The sequence below is a fragment of the Chiloscyllium punctatum genome, chromosome 16, assembly GCF_047496795.1.
Source record: "Chiloscyllium punctatum isolate Juve2018m chromosome 16, sChiPun1.3, whole genome shotgun sequence".
Lineage (NCBI taxonomy): Eukaryota > Metazoa > Chordata > Chondrichthyes > Orectolobiformes > Hemiscylliidae > Chiloscyllium > Chiloscyllium punctatum.
This window is the reverse complement of record NC_092754.1, coordinates 18527517-18546263: the sequence shown is the minus strand read 5'-3', so window position 1 is coordinate 18546263 and position 18747 is coordinate 18527517. Positions and strand designations below refer to the sequence as shown.

The 18747-nt window shown below is 41.5% G+C and overlaps 1 protein-coding gene across 5 annotated transcripts in view; it reads left to right on the top strand.

The window, feature by feature from the left end:
- The first annotated feature begins 5818 nt into the window (after nt 1-5818).
- kcnab2a (potassium voltage-gated channel subfamily A regulatory beta subunit 2a) overlaps nt 5819-18747 on the top strand; it is a 268478-nt gene continuing 255549 nt past the window's right edge. For 4 of the 5 annotated variants that reach the window (XM_072586348.1, XM_072586346.1, XM_072586347.1 and 1 more), the window contains exon 1: nt 5819-5896. The gene's annotated coding sequence lies outside the window, so the exon portion shown is untranslated. Of the gene's footprint in view, nt 6022-18747 lie in introns of all 5 variants that reach the window. The other variant, XM_072586342.1, reaches the window with a different exon arrangement.

The following is an 18747-nucleotide window of genomic DNA, read 5'->3' as shown; positions in this document are numbered from 1 at the left end:
CATTGCTGGAGCAGCTGAAGCTGGTTAGGCATACAGCACTACCCTAAGGAGCTTCTGCAGAGAGATCCTGGAGCTGATATGAATGTCTTCCAACAACCACAGCCATCTTCCTCTGTGCCAGGTGAGACTCCAATGAGCAAAGAGTTTACCACTGATTCTCATTGATTCTAGTTTTGCTTGGGCTCCTTCATCCCACATTTAGTCAAATGCAGCCTTGATGTCACTCTCCCCTCACGTCTGGAATTCAGCTCTTTGCAGCCTTGGTTCAAACATGCACCAATGAGGTCAAGAACTGAGTTGCACTGGTGGAACTCAAAATGGGCATCAGTAAGCAGGTTGTTGCTAAGTGCTGCTTGATAGCACTTGATGATACTTTGTCATTTTGCTGATCAAGAATAGACTAGTGGTGGTAACTGATTTGGGTTGGATTTTTGTCCTCCTTTTTCTATGTACAAAGCATATCTGGGCAATTTTTGACCTTGTTAGGTTGATGTCATGTTGTAGCTGTACTGGAACAGAAAATCTTCAGTACTATTGTGAAAATGTTCTGTGCCCATTGCCTTTTGCAATATCCAGTGCCTCCAACTACCCACATATGTGGATGCAGCTGGCAATTGTGCATAAACAGTGGCCTCAGTGGCCAATTGTTTGGTCTTTGCAGGATATATGTTGGTGTAGAAACCCCTGTGGATTTGAAGTGCTGGCACCAAGAGACAAAGGACAGTCAGTGCCTGTTAATATAGCACTAATTCAACTGTTTTGTTGTTATCTCTATTATCTAACTAAATCCGAGTGGAGCCTGAACTGATGACCCTTTGACCCAGGCCTGTCATCAATTGAGCTAAAGTCATATACAACCATGGTTAAAAGAATGGAAATATTTTGTTCATCCCTTTGGTACAATGTTTCCACTTAAAATATCCCTCTACTTAATTTATGACAGCCATGGTGTAACTTAACTTTGCCAATGGTTTTTCTTTCTGGTCTAATTATTAAAATGTCATGATTGGATTAATTGTTTTCAATAAACCCAGTATTTTGATACAAGTATTGTTTAATGGATTATTTGAAGTATTTTGCCTGCCCCCCGCACCCCCAGTAAATATTTTCCTGCTACCTACTCCAAGTATGTTTTGGGCAGGCATCCATAATGTTCTGTGGCCTTGTTTTGAGGATTACTTTGAAATAATAAATATTTACATTTTACATGTTTCATACTTCCTTGATTCTAGATCTCTTAAGCTTCCAGATGATTGTTTGAGAAGCCTTTTTTTTTAAAATGAGAGAATATGTGGAAATATTTTCATTCCAAATGTGATTTAATTAGCATATCAACTTCTCCAAGTGGACAATTGAATTAAGATGGGGACAATTATGTATTTCAAATAAATAGATTTGATTTAAAAAAAAATCTTTTTTTGGACGCCAGAAGTTTTTAAACTAATTGTCTCATGAGCAATTGCATTTTTTTTGATGCAACAATCTATCAAGCACTAAGCCATTGGGAGTGTTACCCAATTTATTTGTTATATACTTGGAAAATTAGTCATCTTTCTTTTGGAGTTAGAGAGGCCTATAAATAAATCACTACTGTTGAACTGTTTATCATACAACACTTTTTTTTTTCTCCTGTGCTTGTAAACTATGGAAGGGGAATTGTTTTCATTCTATTTTCTACCCACTTTTTGTTTTCTAAAATCACTTCTTGCTACAGTGTGCTTTCATGGATTTTCCAGAGTTTCATCTGGTACCCCAAGTTGTCATTCTCCATGCAAGATGGTAATTGGTGGTAACTGTCCATTGGGATTGAGGAGAAAAAGACTAAGAGCCACAGGTGCGACATAGAACTTAAGAACTTGGAGCAGGAGTAGATGATTCAGCCCCTTGAGCCTGCCTTGTCATTTTTCATCACTCTTCGACCCATTACTAATTTAAGAATCTGTGTATCCCAAATTTACTCTGTACCCTGACATTCACCACATTCTAGGGTAATAAATTCCACAGATTCATGATCCTTTTTTGAGAGAAGTGTTTCCTCCTCAACTGCTTAAAATCTGCTATCCCTTTTCCTAAAACTATGACCGTTTCTTCTAGATTAGGCAATCTAAGGCAATGAGGAAATATTTGCTCTACGTGTACTTTGTGAATCCCCTCAATATCTTATAAACCTCCACTAGATCTCCTCTCCTAAGCACTAAAGAATGTAGATCTAAACTGATCAATTTCACAATAATTACAAAGATGACTGGTTTGTCTCAATCTAACAAACCACCTCTGATGCAATTACTACTTCAAGTAATGCTATACTCCATGTGCAGTCTCACTAATGCCTTGTACTGTTGCAGTGACACCTATTTTTATAGTCTATTCCTTTTGGAATAAATGCCAAAAGTCTACTTCCCCTTTTTTTATTATCTGCATTACCTTCTCTAGTTAGTTAGCAGAAGGACACATCGAAGTTTCTCTCCCACTCATATCATAAGTTACCTTTTCTATTATTCTGACGAAAATAGATGACCTATGATGTAGGAGAAAGTGAGGACTGACGATCAGAGCTGAAAAATGTGTTGCTGGAAAAGTGCAGCAGTCAGGCAGCATCCAAGGAGCAGGAGAATCAATGTTTTGGGCATAAGCCCTTCAGGAATGAGGAAGGTGTGCCAAGCAGGCCAAGATAAAAGGTAGGGAGGAGGGACTTGGGGGAGGGGCGTTGAGAATGCAATAGGTGGAAGGAGGTTAAGGTGAGGGTGATAGGGTGGGGGGTGGGGGGGCAGAGAAGTCGGGAAGAAGATTGCAGGTCAAGAAGGCGGTGCTGAGTCAGAAGGTAGGGACTGAGATAAGGTGGGGGGGGGGGGAGAAAGAGGGGAAATGAGGAAGCTGGAGAAATCTGCATTCATCCCTTGTGGAAGATGAGGCACTCTTCCTCCAGGTGTCGTGTTGCCATGGTCTGGCAATGGAGGAGGCCAAGGACCTGCAAGTCCTTGGCGGAGTGCGATGGGGAGTTAGTGTTCAGCTACGGGGCGGTTGGGTTGGTTGGTGCGGGTGTCCCAGAGGTGTTCTCTGAAACGTTCCGCAAGTAGGCGGCCTGTCTCCCCAATGTAGAGGAGGGCACATCGGGTGCAGCAGATGCAGTAAATGATGTGTGTGGAGGTGCAGGTGAATTTGTGACGGATATGGAAGGATCCCTTGGGGCCTTGGAGAGAAGTCGGGGGAGGGGGGAAAGGTGTGTCCTCAGATGTGGTTGACTATGCTCTCCACCGCATCTCCTCCACTTCCCGCTCCTCTGCTCGCCACCAGGACAGAGCCCCACTGGTCCTCACCTACCACCCCACCAACCTCCAGATACATCGTATCATCCTTCGTCATTTCCGCCACCTCCAAACAGACCCCAACACCCAGGATATATTTCCCTCCCCTCCTCTATCAGCATTCCGGAAAGACCACTCCCTCCGCAACTCCCTCGTCAGGTCCACACCCCCCATCAACCCAACCTCCACTCCCGGCACCTTCCCCTGCAACCGCAAGAAATGCAAAACTTGTGCCCTCACTTCCCTCCAAGGCCCCAAGGGGTCCTTCCATATCCATCACACATGACACCTGGAGGAAGAGTGCCTCATCTTCCGCCTAGGAACCCTCCAACCACAAGGGATGAATGCAGATTTCTCCAGCTTCCTCATTTCCCCTCCCCCGACCTTATCTCAGTTCCTACCCTCTGACTCAGCACCGCCTTCTTGACCTGCAATCATCTTCCTGACCTATCCGCCCCCACCCCCTCTCTGGCCTATCACCCTCACCTTAGGTGGAAGGAGGTTATCGCATTCCCAATGCCCCTCCCTATCTTTTATCTTGGCCTGCTTGGCACACTTTCCTCATTCCTGAAGAAGGGCTTACGCCCGCAACGTCTATTCTCCTCCTTGAATGCTGCCTGACCTGCTGCGCTTTTCCAGCAACACATTTTTCAGCTCTGAACTCTGATGTATCCCTGTTAAACTGAAAATGCTAAATTTTTGCCCATTCATCTAACCTGTCCAAGTCCACTTGTAATGCTTTTATTTCTCTATTGCAACTCACTTTCGCACGTCTTTTTGTATAGTTTGAAACCAGCAGTATTTGGGGGGAGGGGGGCAGTTGCATCCTAATCTATTTAATAGAAGTGCAATTAGACAAAATGATAGCCATGAAGAGGCAATTATTGAGACAGGTGACAAAGCTTTGTTGATCTTGAGGATTTTAGAAAGAAAAGATGGAGAGTTTTGGGGAATTTTAGACTAAACCGCTGAGGAGTATATGCATTGTTATTAGTGATAAAGGAAGGAAACAGTGGGTGCACAAAAGGCCAAAATTTGAGAAGCAGAACCATGTCTGAGGGGCACAAGAGAAAGTAGGAGGAAAAAGAGGGAGAACAAATCATGAAGGAATCTAAACACTAGGTTAAGAATTTCAAATTTGAGATATTGGAAGTGGAGAAACTCTAGACTGGCAAGCGTAGGCATGATGAATGCCTATTTCATATATATTCACTGCAGCTACAGATGACCTAGTCTTTACATTGGCCAGATACCTATCTTATAACCAAGAGAGCACTGAAGACTTTCAGATGGAATCCATTTAAATTCAAAACATTAACCCTATAGTTATAGCTGAGTCCAAATTGTGTTTCCATCCAATGTCAACATGTAATTTTCAATAGTATTTGTGACTGGCACAAATTAGAGATACAATCCAAAATTAATGCCCAGATTCTATGAAACATTGGGGAATTAGGGTGCATGTTAATTGACTCAAGCTGCTTGTTTGGCAGGCTTGCTAAATTGTAGTTTGGGAATAAAAGTAACCCATAATTTTAAGTACACAATGTTTTTCTGAATATTATTCCTGCTTTGTATATGACAGAAGCTTCAAATCTGAAGTTCAAAGAATTGCACCAAACTAGTAAATATCAAAGCTGGGGAAACTGTTATGTGACTATTGAACCTCACTGTTTTTATATCATGATTTTTACTCTCAACCAGCCCCTCTGGAAGTTTCTACTTTCTTGTTACCCCTTTTCAGGCGAAGAACTCTTTTTTTTTTCTTCTTCTTGAGAATTTATTTTTAAACGTGTCAGCACTCTGGCCCCTTTATCTTGAATTACTTTGAAATAATGACTTGCATTCTTTTATTTGTATAACAAACAGCATGCAAACTTCATCTTGTTCATGTTTAAGTAGTATTTATCTAGAGGAAAAGAAGGAAATTGAGATTCCCCAATCTATTCCTCTTTTTACTAGGATGGGTTGTACACCACCCCCGATCTTTATCCTTTACAGAATGCCCATCTATTTATCATTTCTGTATTTTGAAGGCTAGACAGTAACAGGAATGTAAATAGGGCATTCCGCCTGTCGAGTCTGCTCTGTCTTTCACTTAGATCATAGTGTATAGCCACCTTCCTGTACGATACCCTTTTCTTTCTAAATGTCATTTAGTCTCCAAAAATCTATTGATACGTATTCAAAGATTGATTTTACCGTCAATGACGAGTCAATAGTTTTTCTGCTGCCGATCCCTTTTTTTTCTTAACCTTTAAAATAAGTGACGAAAATGAGCGTCCCAACCGATTTTCATTTTTGACGTGAACCTTTGACAGCGGTCGGCCATTTCAACCCCGCCTGCGCGCGGCCTCAAGCTTCCCCCAATCCACAACCGTCGTGGATCTGATTGGCAAGACGTCAGCTCCAATTAGGAGGAGGAGGAGGGGGGGGTCTCGCCGCAGCGGCGCGGGCCAAGACCAATGGCTGTGGTGCAGAGGCGGGACTTCCTGGGGGGAGGGGGCGGGTGGGGAGCAGCAGGTCCGGTTGCGGGGCGGCGCGTGCCGGTACTGGGCAGAGGCGGCAAAAACAAGAGGAGAGCGTTGGAGGTGCGTATCGGGGAGCCGTGGTGGTCGTTAATAAATTAGAACCAAAAAAAAAATTGACTCAAACTCTTTAACCGCAGCATGAGCAAACGAAATTACAAATTAGAGTTGGCTATGATAAAATTCGGGTGAGAATTTTTTGTTTCAAAAAGCAGCGGTGAAGAATAACCCAATGCGTCGTATTTAACCCGAGCAGAGAGGAAAATCAAACCAAACTGAAATTTGAGTACCCTGTCTTTTAATGCACGTTAGTAAATCGATGTTAAAGTGCTGTTATAACTCGCGGAATCGGGTGCTAGCGCCGGAGAGCATTGTGGTAAACACCGGTGGGTTGATCATCTCTACTCATCCCAAACATGGCATGCGTCTAGTTTATACAGTGCCCCGACTTCATCATTATATTTGAGGGATAATCGGTTTAAAGCAATTCCGGAGGGATTTATGATCTTTTAAAGATGCGGGGATGCTGCACTCTGGCGATTCATCTCCTCGGGCTGTGAATTGCGACATTACTGGCATCTGCGCGCTCTCAAATTTAAACGCTATTGGTTTGAAATGGACTTGGTTTAAAAAGTTATTCAAATTGAATGCATTATACCGAGGCACGTTTAACAAACCGAATATCAATTTTAAAGATTGTTATTGGAATTTTTGCGGGGTAATTTAAAAGGTTATGACATACGGTTCAAAATATTTTTTACGATTAAGAAATCCCGTGGGCAAGACTGATGTACCAACGTAGGCCTTGACAATTAAAAAGATATTCAGTGGATTTTAAATGGCCATACAATCATCATTGTAGTATCTATGCTGACATTTCCCAATTTAGGATTGCAAAAATATAGATTTTGTTTTACAGGTTAAGTGGAGGAGATTATTAATTGACTATTGATATGTGCACGAGTAAAATTTTACAGGAATTGTTTCGACTAGTGGATTCAGAAACGTTGTTCTCATTTAGGCAAGGTGCTCCAACTTTTTGACAGGAATATCTTCTAATAGGATCTCTATCTTGGTTGTCCAATGACCTGAAATGTTGAATGGCTCAATGGTTCCTCTTGCAACGAATCTTAATGAGCAGGTCGATGTGCTTGTGGTCTGACATACACGGCCATAATCAGCCTCTGGGTCATCCCTCATCTTTTGATTATAATGTAGGTGGTCACATCACCCATACACAGTTGATATGGATGGACTTAAAAACATGTGGCCTGACTACTTAAGGCTAGAACTACTGAAGCAGTATGTGGCAGCAAGATTGAGAGAGCATTTATTGGTTTGTAGTAACTTCAGTGCTGCGGTTGGCTTCAGAACTATTGGGTTAGGAAAAGGAAAGTTAACTAAATGTTAAGAAAACAGGGTGATACACAATTCTGATGTTCATTACAAAGGAACTTTGTGCTAATACACTTAATAATGTGGATGCAGTATAGGCCTATTTTGAAAGGATGAGACAAAAGCAAATTGTTGGAAAAACCTCAGTTCTGGCAGCACCTGTGGAGAGAAAGCAGAGTTAATAATTTGAGTCCAGTGACCCTTCTTCAAAACTGAAGTCAGATTTCCAGCATCTGTAGTTTTATTGTATAGGAAAGATTCATTTTGCTCGGTGAAATGAGTGTTAGCACTATATCATGGTTTTCTTTTTCTCTTATACTTAAAGGATTACCTTCCACTTGTATTATCCATTTGCAATTTTTTGAGTATCTGTATATTTTCCTACCAAGGAGCTCTGATTCTTTTTCTAGTGTTGTAAAATGTCACTTATGATTCATCAGTTTACAAAACAGTTTGCGATAAGAGACAGAGGTTGGTACTGCAGATGCTGAAGATTAGAGTGGCGTTGAAAAAGCACAGTGGGTCAGGCAGCATCCGAGGAGCAGGAAAAATCGACGTTTCAGGCAAAAGCCCTTCTACAGGAATGAGGCTGGGAGCCTCGGGGGTGAAGAGATAAATGAGCGGGGTGGGGCTGGGGAGAAGGTAGCTGAGAGTGCAATAGGTGGATGGAGGTGGGGATGAAGGTGATAGGTCGGAGAGGAGGGTGGAATGGATAGGTGGGAAGGAAGATGGACAGGTCGTGACGGTAGTGCTGAGCTGGAAGATAGGATCTGGGGTAAGGTGGGGGGAGGGAAATGAGGAAACTGGTGAAGTCCACATTGATGCCAAGGGGCCGAAGAATTCCAAAGTGGAAGATGAGACGTTCTTCCTCCAGGCGTCAGGTGGTGAGGGAGTGGCAGTGGAAGAGGCCTAGGATCTGCTGCATGTCCTCGGCAGAGTGAGAGGGGGAGTTGAAATGTTCAGTCTCGGGGCGGTGGGGTTAATTGGTGCAGATGTCCCAGGGATGTTCTCTGAAGCAGAGGGCAAGTGAGTTTTACTCACAGGAGTGCATTATTGTTGGAACAATACCAGAGGCAATAGCCTAACCCAGGAAGGACCTGTCTCAGAAGTCAATTTGGCAAGTTTAGTTTTCAGTGTCTGGTTACAACGCTCCGCGAGCCCTGCAGCCTTTGGGCGATGAGTACAATGAAGTTGTTGGCAGATATCAAAATGAAAGCATTAATATCACCAATAAATTGAGGACCATTGTCAGAAGACAGGTAGAAAGGAATACCAAAGCAGGAATAATTTGTGAGTAAAACATTTTTAACAGTGTTGGAAGTGGGGTAAGCTTCGTTTAGAAAAAAAACATCAACAGTGACCAAAACATACAAATTCTGCTGACACCTTTCATAATAGAAACCTGTTTTGGGAGCAGGAGCACAGTTAAAAGGTCCGAGATGAGCTGGCGGTGAGAAATGGGAGTACTTGAAGACATCAAAAACCCTCTCTTTTTTTTTTCTGGAGCTGAAAAAATCATGCACAATTCTGAAAGCATAGCGGGACTCGGTGTAAATGTTAATATGAAGGCCAGTCCTGAGGACTCAGGCATGGATTGGGGCAAAACGTTCAGCTTGTTGGGCAAGAAAGGGAATCTCAAAAGAAGCTGATTCCAGGTCGGAGCCATGGTTATCAACTATCGTGTAGCCTAAGAGACGAGTACCTATATGGTCAGTAGAAGAACTACCATCAGTGAACATTTTAATATCGGGGTCTGGGATGGGAGCATTGGAATGATCTGGATGAATTTGGATGTCCTCATTTGATGAGGAGAAAACAGTCATGATCTGGAGTGGGTACGGGTGATGAGGGATGTGCAAGGAAATCTGCAGGATTAATGGTGGTAGAGTATTAAAGGTCAGTTGGGTTGTTGAGGAGGTAAATCTCAAAATGGTTTTGGTGACCAGCAGTCAACTGTTGAGTTTGCAATTGTCCTAACAGGGCGATCACTTCATGAGAACTGTAGACGACAATGTCCTGCTGAAGTGTGAGGTTTTCTGCGGACTGTAAACTAAGATAAATAGCAGAATGGATCTGAGTAAAACAGGGATTTCCGAAGGCAGGAGTCAAGTTTAGTAACGAAATCGGCAACTGGACGGTGTCGATCTCCATGTAGCTGAGTGAGACCTGAGGAAGCACAGTCATCCAGAATAGTGCACTAAAGTTGGAAAGGTCTGTCAGAGAGGGGTCTTCTCAAAGCTAGAACTTGTGACAAGGTTTGTTTAAGTTCGTCGAAGGCTTGCTTTGCTTCTGAGGAGAGCTCGAAGGCCCCTTCGCGGGAAGTAAAAGGTGTCAACATCTTAACGAGGAGAGCAGTGTTCGGGATCCATTATCATCAGAAGTTGACCATGCCTAGCCACTAGTGAAGCTTTTTTGCAGTTGTTGGGATTGGGAAGTTGACAATAGGAGTGATGTGGCGCTGTTCAAGACAGCGTGAATCAGCTGACAGGACGAAACCTAGAAACTTTACCTGGCATTGTGCAATTGAGACCTTTTTGGGAGAGACAACACAGCCCAGGTGTTTCAGATAGTTGAGGAGGACGACAACATCAGAGCAATTTGACTCTTTATCTCGACGGGCAACAAGGAAGTCGTCTACATATTGGATCAGTGCAAACCCACCTGTGAGGGTGAGAGACTGCAATTGTTTCTGTAAGGCCTGAGAGAAAAGGGTTGGAGAATGTATGAAGCCTTGAGGTAGTTGGGTCCACATCTCCTGACTGTCTTCATGAAGAGGCAGAGAGAAAAAAGCATGTTGCAGTGAAAAATTTAGTGTCTGATGGTACTGAGATTAGAATATGAGCTGGATTTGGGACCAGGACTTGAAGAGGCTGTACAATAGTGTTGATAGCTCTTAAGTCTTGAACCAGTCAATACTGGTCTGGCTTGCCAGGTTTTAGGACACCCGTAATTAGAGTGTTACAGGGAGATTGGCAAAGGACCAAGATTCCTTGGCGCAGAAAGTCATCAATCAGAGCAGTGAGGCTCGGTATCACCTGTTGTTTCAGCAGGTATTGGCGGATGGATGGTAGAGTAATATTTGGTTTTAGAGCGATCTGAATGGATTTACAATTCCGTAAGTCCGACATAAGAGGATGTTTCAGCTCGTGCATCAGGGTGGACATCCTGACTTTCGTGGTGCAAGAGTGTGGCACTGAGAGGTAGGATTTGAATAATAGAGGATAATCATCCCTCCTTGGATTGTTTGTAGATGATAGCAGTGTGGATCAGCTCTGATGGTTGCACGATGGACCAAAGGGCCCAGGTCTTTAGCACAAGAAGGCGGATTGACCTTCTGGGTGATGTGAGGGGCTTGGGGTATCTGCCTGTTTCCATAGGTGAGTGGGTGTTTGAACATAATCTGCTTCACCCTCCGGCCTGGTGACCCGAGCCAGGATCTGCATTCAATACCATTAAAATCCCTGAAAAAACATTCAAGGGATTGGTCTTGGTCTGGCCGACTGTAAGCAAGGGCTACATGTCTTCCAGAACTTTGGGTGTCAAGGTCAAGTGACTACCATTAGGGTTTAGTGGACGCGTACAGTTGGCGTTCACCTGAGTCCTAATCAAGTTGGTCACCATCAGGGGAACAGGCATTTTGACTTGAAAGGCACATAGCAGATCTCGTCCCATTATGTTACAGGATAATGTGGTAGTAATCACAAAGCAGTGGTCGAGGGAATAGATAGGGACTGGATGAGAAACTGGATAATGGTGGGCTTCTCCTTGGAAGCTAGATAATTTTTGGGTTGTATTAGAAATTGGAAGGTTCATGTCAGATTTCACAAGGACATTGAAGCTCCTGTAATCAGAAAGGAATACCATCTGTTTTCAACTTTAAGAAAGACTGTAGGTTCCTGCTTGCAGGACACAGACTTCAAAGAAAAGTTCCTTAGTCATTGGGAAAAATCATTATTTTGCAAAAAATTAGTGAGTTGTCCTCTGCCTCTTGCTTGCGTCAAAGGGTGGTTATTATTAGGGAGTTTCCCCCAGTTGTCATAAGGGTCCTGAAGGTAACTTTCATATCTGCCTCCCCCCTATTTCCCTTAGGGCAATTAGATGCCTAGTGAAAAGGGTGGCAACAAATAAAGCAGCCTTGGGTTGGGCAGTGACGAACCCAGTGATATGGGTTGCCACAATTGAAACAGCTCTGAGGAAGTTATCTGGGAGGGACCGCCCCCGGCCATGTCCGTAAATGTGGCCTCGAAAGGGTGAAGGACTGCTACTGCAATGCATAGGTAATTGTTAAGTCTCTTCCTGGACAACAAATTCACACTTTACGCAGGTCGGCACCTTGTCTTTGCTCTGATGTTTCCATTAAGCCTTAACGGAACGAAGAAGTTGATTGGGATTACCGTTGACCCAGTTCAGGTTATTTGTCTTAACTGCAATGGTGACAGAGAGCGGCAGACAGTTCAATAACATAGCTATATTTAGCATTAACAACATGGAAATTCAAAGCCTGATCCCCAGAATAGGATTCATAACATTCTTGAAAGCGTTCAAGAAAGTCTTCAGCAGATTACTTACTTTTAAGGGTGAAGTTCGAGGATACTAGTAAGGTCAATAGGTTTTGCCAGTATGGAGGATGTAGCAGCAAGGATATCATCCTGTCACTGCTGATCCTGAGCCATGGCGTTGGCGAGGGCAGCAAAATCATTATAACCAACACGTTCAGTGAAAAGGGCATATTCATACAGGTAAGAAACTGTTGAAGAAGAACCCAAAAATCTTGGGCAGTGTCATCCTAAACTTTAATCGTGGTGTTTAGGAAATCAACAACCTATTGGGGAGCTTGTGGCGGTCCAGAGCATTACTGAGAATAGAAATAATTTCATGGGCTTCCAAAGGCAATAAACACAGAGGCATTTTGACTGGCAGCGCCAGCCTGCGGATTCGGGAATTCTCTTATAGGGAGCATGCCCGGAGCGGGTATTTCATCTCCCGAGTCCTCAAGAGAAACTCAGTGGGGTTTCTGATTGTTGGATGAGTTGTGGCAAAGCACGGTGAGACTTTTTATAGGATTGGCAAGATCTCAATTTCAGTTGATTGCGAGTTATTCCAAGCAACAGGATTGGTAAACTGAGGAGGGAGTGGTGGAAGAGGCGTGGCTACGGCAGCAGCACATGTCTGAGGACGAGCTGCAGCTGCCGAACTAACGGGAATCTGAGAGTCTGAGGAAGCGGCAATATTGGGGGTGAATCCAGGTGGGAGAACGACGGGGGATCAATGGGGATTTGAGAATGAGCGGCAACAACAGCTTGATAAGCAGGAGGTTGAATAATATGTGGGAAAGGGGTTAGGGCTGGGGGTGCTTGACTTGACGATGTAGCAGGGACTGGAATAAACGGGGGGAGTGCAGTAAGAGCTGCTTGCGGGTTAGGTGGGGGTGGGGGAAGTGGTGCCAGTGCAAGGTGCAGATAGGAAAGTCCAATCATCTAAATCTGAATTTTCTTTGTCTCCCGCACCCAAACCAAGGCCAACCATCAAACTGCACAGTTGTTTTTGATTATCAGTCACCAGTGGTTACTTTTTGTTTATGTCTATGTTTGACTCAAGCACATTCATTTTTCAGGGCCTCAATAGATTTCATGGACCATCATTGGTTAATTCCGTTCCCAATTTGGTGGTAGTATCCTCCGATGAACAGAAAACTGATTCTTTGTAGCTTTCACAACAAAATTGCTGTCACAGTCCAATCAATTCTTTCGATTTTGAGCCCAAATTTGATCGTCAAATCAATTACTGGGCTGATTTAACCAATTGAGTATTTTTAGGGCAGTTCAGTGGCCACTGCTCATCACCCAATGTCTTATTTAAGGCGCCAGAAAGTTTTCACAGGCTTTCAAATTTTTCCAGACACTTTTCACATAGTTTCATCAATGAACAAGACAGATCTTCCGTCTTGTCTGTATTATTACTTATTGAATAGTGAAGATCTTAAGTCGGGATTATAAAACAGCCTTGTTTTATAATCACGATTTAAGATCTTCACTATTCAATAACCTAACAACAAAACTAATGACTTCCGTAAACCTTTCTGAACTTTCCAAAAATCCTCAAGTCTCGTTATAATGTATCACGATACTTTCTTTCTTCGTCTTTCGCAGGACAATTTGGAAATCAATTTAGGCAACAATTCGATTGCATCTGAGTCTCCGACTCATTTTGAAGTACTTCATTATGCAGGTCCCCGACCTGTTAGTGGAGTCCCTGACTTTATTTGGATCCCTGATCCACAGATACCCGACCTGTTAGTGGGAGTCCCCAACTCCTTTTTTTTAATGTATTCTTACTAGGACTGATCCTTTTCAGGCTGGACTTAGATGATAGACAATGAGGGGTCGAGTCAACTGCAACTTGAATGCAAGGAAAACCAAATGGAGAAAATACTCAGTCTGGCTGGCCGATCCCTCTACACTCAATATTGGAGGACTTGAGGCTCTTCCATCGCTGTCCACAATCTGTCCGTACCGAATCAGAGTCACGGCACCAGATGAAAATCTGGGTCCCGGCAGGGTGTCTCTGTTCCGAAATTGGTCAATAAACACTCGCAATCTGTCTGGCTTTTAAGACTTCACTCTTTAATTTTCATACAGCAGGGCACAGAGTGCCCAGAAACAGAGGTTATATACTTGCGTGTTCCTCGGAGGAGCAGCGCACATGGCTGAAGACAAAGACATTTTTATACTTTTATTAAGGAAGGGTAGTGGCTGTGATCGCATAGTACGTTCAAACAATTACCAATCAATATGTGATATCACTTTATTTGACAGTTCTTTGGTTCAATGAATGATATTTCCTGGGAACCAACTTTATTTTCCAATACTCAGGCCACCTTATATCACTAACCGAGCCATTGCACCTGCATCTGAAGGTCAGCTAAGATGGCCAGTAATTTCTTGTCTTGGCTAGTTATTTCTGTGTTGTAAAGGGAGCATGGTCTATTAATCTCTATTGAAGCAGACTATGGTTAGTCAATTATGCAGCTATAGCAGAATTAGCAGTTAGTAACTTAAAAGCCATTTTATGCAGCTGTAGCTGATTTGTTAATTTACACCGACAAGCCATTTTATTGGCGCCTAAGTTATTAAGAGCATCTATTGGGTGGTTGTTCCTGACAACAACTAGTTACCTCAGCCTCTTCAGATCCTCAATGTTAAGAGGTGCAGTGCTTTCTCTTATTAAAACCTCTCATTACTCAGAACTGGCCAGCATGTAATTTTTTTGTGCAGGACCTTTTCAAGCCGCCACAATGAAATATTTTTGGGTGATTTACTAAAAAAAAGCTATAAAAGACCAACACAGTAAAAATCAATGTGATTGAGAAACACAACAGGTTTGGCAGTGTTTGGAGAGAAAGTCAGTAAATGTTGTAATTCCAACAGATCTAACATTTCCCACTAAAACAATATACCAAATACACGTTTTGAGGCATTCATTGTGTGGCCTTGTAATGTATAAAATGTACCAATTCAGAAAAGAAACCTCCTAGAATGTTTTTGATTTCCTAATGCAGCCAAGCAGAATGGCAACAGTTGGATTCGAACCAATTGATATTTCATTTAACAAAAGTAGTCTTTTGTTGAAACTCAAGTTCACTTTTGACATGTAAATTCATTGTGTAATTCCATAGTATATTTAAAAGACAGAGACTGCAGTCATGTCATTGGAATCGAACCTGCATTGACTGGTCAGTCTTTTAATTTGAATTATCCAATCAGCATCTATCCATTTCCTTCACCTTGAAAACCCTCAATCATGTCTATGTTGTCTTTTTTAAAAATAGATATCCTGACAATTAGACTTAATTAGACTCATTTAGTTGACTTCCTATTCCAATGCTCCAGCATCTATCCATTGCTATCACTGGAAGCAAAGCTAATACTAAATGCATATTGTATTGAAATGTTCATGTTGACATTGATTTTTACTGTGTTGTAGGTCACACTTCACAGGGCATGTCTTCTGCTGCCTTGTCCTGTAGGCCAGTTTGGTCTTTGTTTCCATTTGAAATGCTGAACAGCCTGGCAACTTAAATATCTTGAGAGATGTAATATTTCACTTGGCTCTAGGTCACATTGGTTTAACAAGAATTGATGACAGTGGAGTGATAGTTTAGTTTAGTTTAGTTTTCCCAATGTTAATTTATGACCATGTGGAATAATTTCTTGTTGGAGACTAAGTTTTTGCTGAGTAAATAGGTCTCAGTTGTTCATAATGCCTTTTAGTAGTGTTACAACTTTTTCCTAAATTACAGCATTAACAAAAGTGTTTTGTTGACTGTAAAGTGCTTTGGTATGCCCCAGGAAGAACCATACTAAAAAGCAAATGATTAAGTGCAGAAACTTAACGAAATGTTAGTGGTCATCTGAAAGATAATATCCTGAATGGTGAAAGGGCTTGTGGTATAATAGCATCTAGGCCAGAAAGTCTGGGTTTGTGACCTACTTGATGTGCACCATAAAATAGCTGAACAAGTTGATAAATTTTAAAAGGTGGAAACTTTGCATCAACTTTAATATTGAGTTTTTCTAATGGTTACACTGTGGTCACTTCTGGGCACCACATTTAAAGATTTTTTGGACCAGGTGTAGGACAGATTTGCCTGAGGACATGTTGCTCAGGTAAGGTTTGGATTGAGTTTGATTTAAATAAACCTAATTGAGATTGTTCAACTGTTTAATCAATCAAAAAGTATTGCAAATGCTGGAAAATCTGAATAATGCTGGCGGAAATAAAACGGTCTGTCAGCGTCTGTGAAGAGAGAAACAGTTGATGTTTTAAGTCTAGTGTGACTCTTCAGAAGAGAAATTCTGAACAATCATGTTAGACTTAATGTTGAAACATTCGATAGATAAACTACATCCTATGATAGAATTCGTAATATAAGAAGAGATCTTAAAAAAATTACAACGAAATTATTCAGAGGCGATGCCAAGAAACAGCACTTGATACACAAAATAAATCTGAAAATGTTCTCCCAAACAACTGTGTGGACAGATCAAATGAAATTTAACAACTGTTATTGTTAGGCAAGATGTGGAGATGCTGGTGTTGGACTGGGGTGGACAAAATTAAAAATCACAGAACACTAGGTTATGGTCCAACAGGTGTATTTGGAAGTGCCTGTGCTAGCTTTCAGAGCGCTGAAAGCTAGTACTTTCAAATAAACCTGTTGGACTATTACCTGGTGTTCTGTGATTTTTTTAACATAGTTAGGCAAGGTAATAAAGACTTTGGAACCAGTACTGGGTAAGGCAGCACTTGCTGACACCCAGGATCTTGTCCTCGAGCAGTGATCAATCTCAAATATATGTTAATTTTGTTAGTTATTTCTTTTACAACTCAAAAAAACATAGATTAATAGAAAATAAACAAAAGTCCATTATTGGATCATTGATGCCAGCAAATATTGTGTGGATAAATGGGTATGTGGTACAGATTAGACACCATCTAATTGTATGAGGAAACAGGAACAAGGAGTGAATGTTCATAATACCTGGTGAATGGAGAATCTCCTCTCAAGTTCTTGAATGTGTTGTTGCCTCCTAACTCCATATATTTCTTTCTCACAATTACAAGCAGGATTTTGCCTTAGTTTAAGGTCATAATTGACATTCTGTGTGACTGTGATATGGCAAGTTTTTTCCAATTTGTAACTTAATATTTGACTATATCTTCCTTCTCCACAAAAGCTTTTAGCCATTTCTGCTGTAGCACCTAGACTGTCTACTTCCATTTCTAATTGCCTGACTCCAAACCTTCCTTAACTCAGCTGCTGAAACTCTCATTCATGTCAAAAGATCAGAGACTATTCAAATACTTTTTAAGTACATGACCCCTTATTCAGAGATCATATCCTCTGGTCCCATATACTTCCACAAAAGGGAGGAAACAACCTTTCTGTATTTACCCTTTCAAGTCCCAATCTTGTATGTTTCAATAAGGTCAACTCTCATGCTTCTTCATTCCAGTGAGTATAGGCTCAATTTCCTCATAAGGTAATCCCTCCATACCTGCTGTCAGTCAAGTGGACCTTCTTTGAACTGCCTGCATTGTTGGTGTTTTTCCTTAGACTAAAAAGGGTTGCTCAAAACAGTTCACAGTATTCCAGTTGATGTTTGTCTAGTGTCTTGCAAATGCTTTACCAAAAGCCCTTGACTTAGTAAGTTTAGAATGATGTTAGTGTCTTTCATAGTGAAGGTGGATGGATTTTTAAAAATTTAATTGGTCACTTCCTAGTTTTCGTTCCCCTAGCTTTACTCTAAAAGGGCGGGTGTTAACAATGGCCTCTTTATAAATTTAAAGAAGCTCATACTTTACAGTTTTATTTTACTTGCCAATTTGCCTTTGGTTTATTTTCTTCTTTTTTGGAGGTCATCTTTTCTTGTATTTTTCAAAAAAATACTTGCTCAGTCCTCTGGCTTAGCACTAACCTTCGCCACATTGATGTTATCCTTAATTTCTTTGGTCAAGGATAGTTGGTTTATCCCCTTCCTAGAATCCATTTTCCTCTCTGGAATATCTTCAAGAATCATTGTTTTCTTAAACACCTACCATTGTCCAATAATGGTCTTTTCTGCTAAGTTCCTTTTTCTAATTTGCTTCAGCCAACTCTGCCCTTATTCCTTTATAATTATCCCATAATCATCCCATATAGGTATAGCATAGTTTTTTGACTCAGGTTTTTCACTACAACTGAAACGTTAAATTCTACAATGTTATAGTCACTGTTTTTAAAACAAAATTAGTTAAACTGGCTTTGCCTGATCCCTGGTAGAATTCACAACATGTTTGAGAGAATTGTCCCCACAACATTCTTTGTGTCTGCCTCTGCCAGTTTCATTTTCCTAATCTATGAAAAAGGATGAAATCAACCTTGATTAATGTATTTTTTAATTAAACATGCCCTCATCTTATCTTAACTTTTTTCTATCCTGCAGAACAGCTTCTTAGTCCTATGGACTACTCCCACCAGTTTCATCATCTTTTTCTTAAAATTTCAATCTTATGGATCCTACACCTTCTAATCAAAAATCATTTTTTGCTATTGTACTTATTTTAGCCTGGGCGAAAAATCCCACACTCTTCTCATTTCTGTTTCTATCTTCATGTAATCGTGTCTCCACAATGGCTAGAAAAATATGTTCATTAATATGTGCCATTAATTTATTGTTCCAAATACTTTGCACATTTATGAGCCATTAAACTTTGCCTTTTTACTATTTGCTATCACCTTTGACCTTATTTGTTTTTGCTGGTTTGTTCATTTTCATCCTTCCTATTCCATCAAATCCTTTTGCTTTGTAAGGCCAAGTGTTCCCTTTCCTCCTCTAATTAGTTTAAAGCCCTCAGTATAGCCTGAGTTTTTCAACTGGACACTGAATCCACCATGATTCAGGCAGAGCCTGTCCCACTGGAATAGTATCCTTCCTCTCTTGTGCTGGTGCCCCACAAACAAACCTATTCCTCTCGTA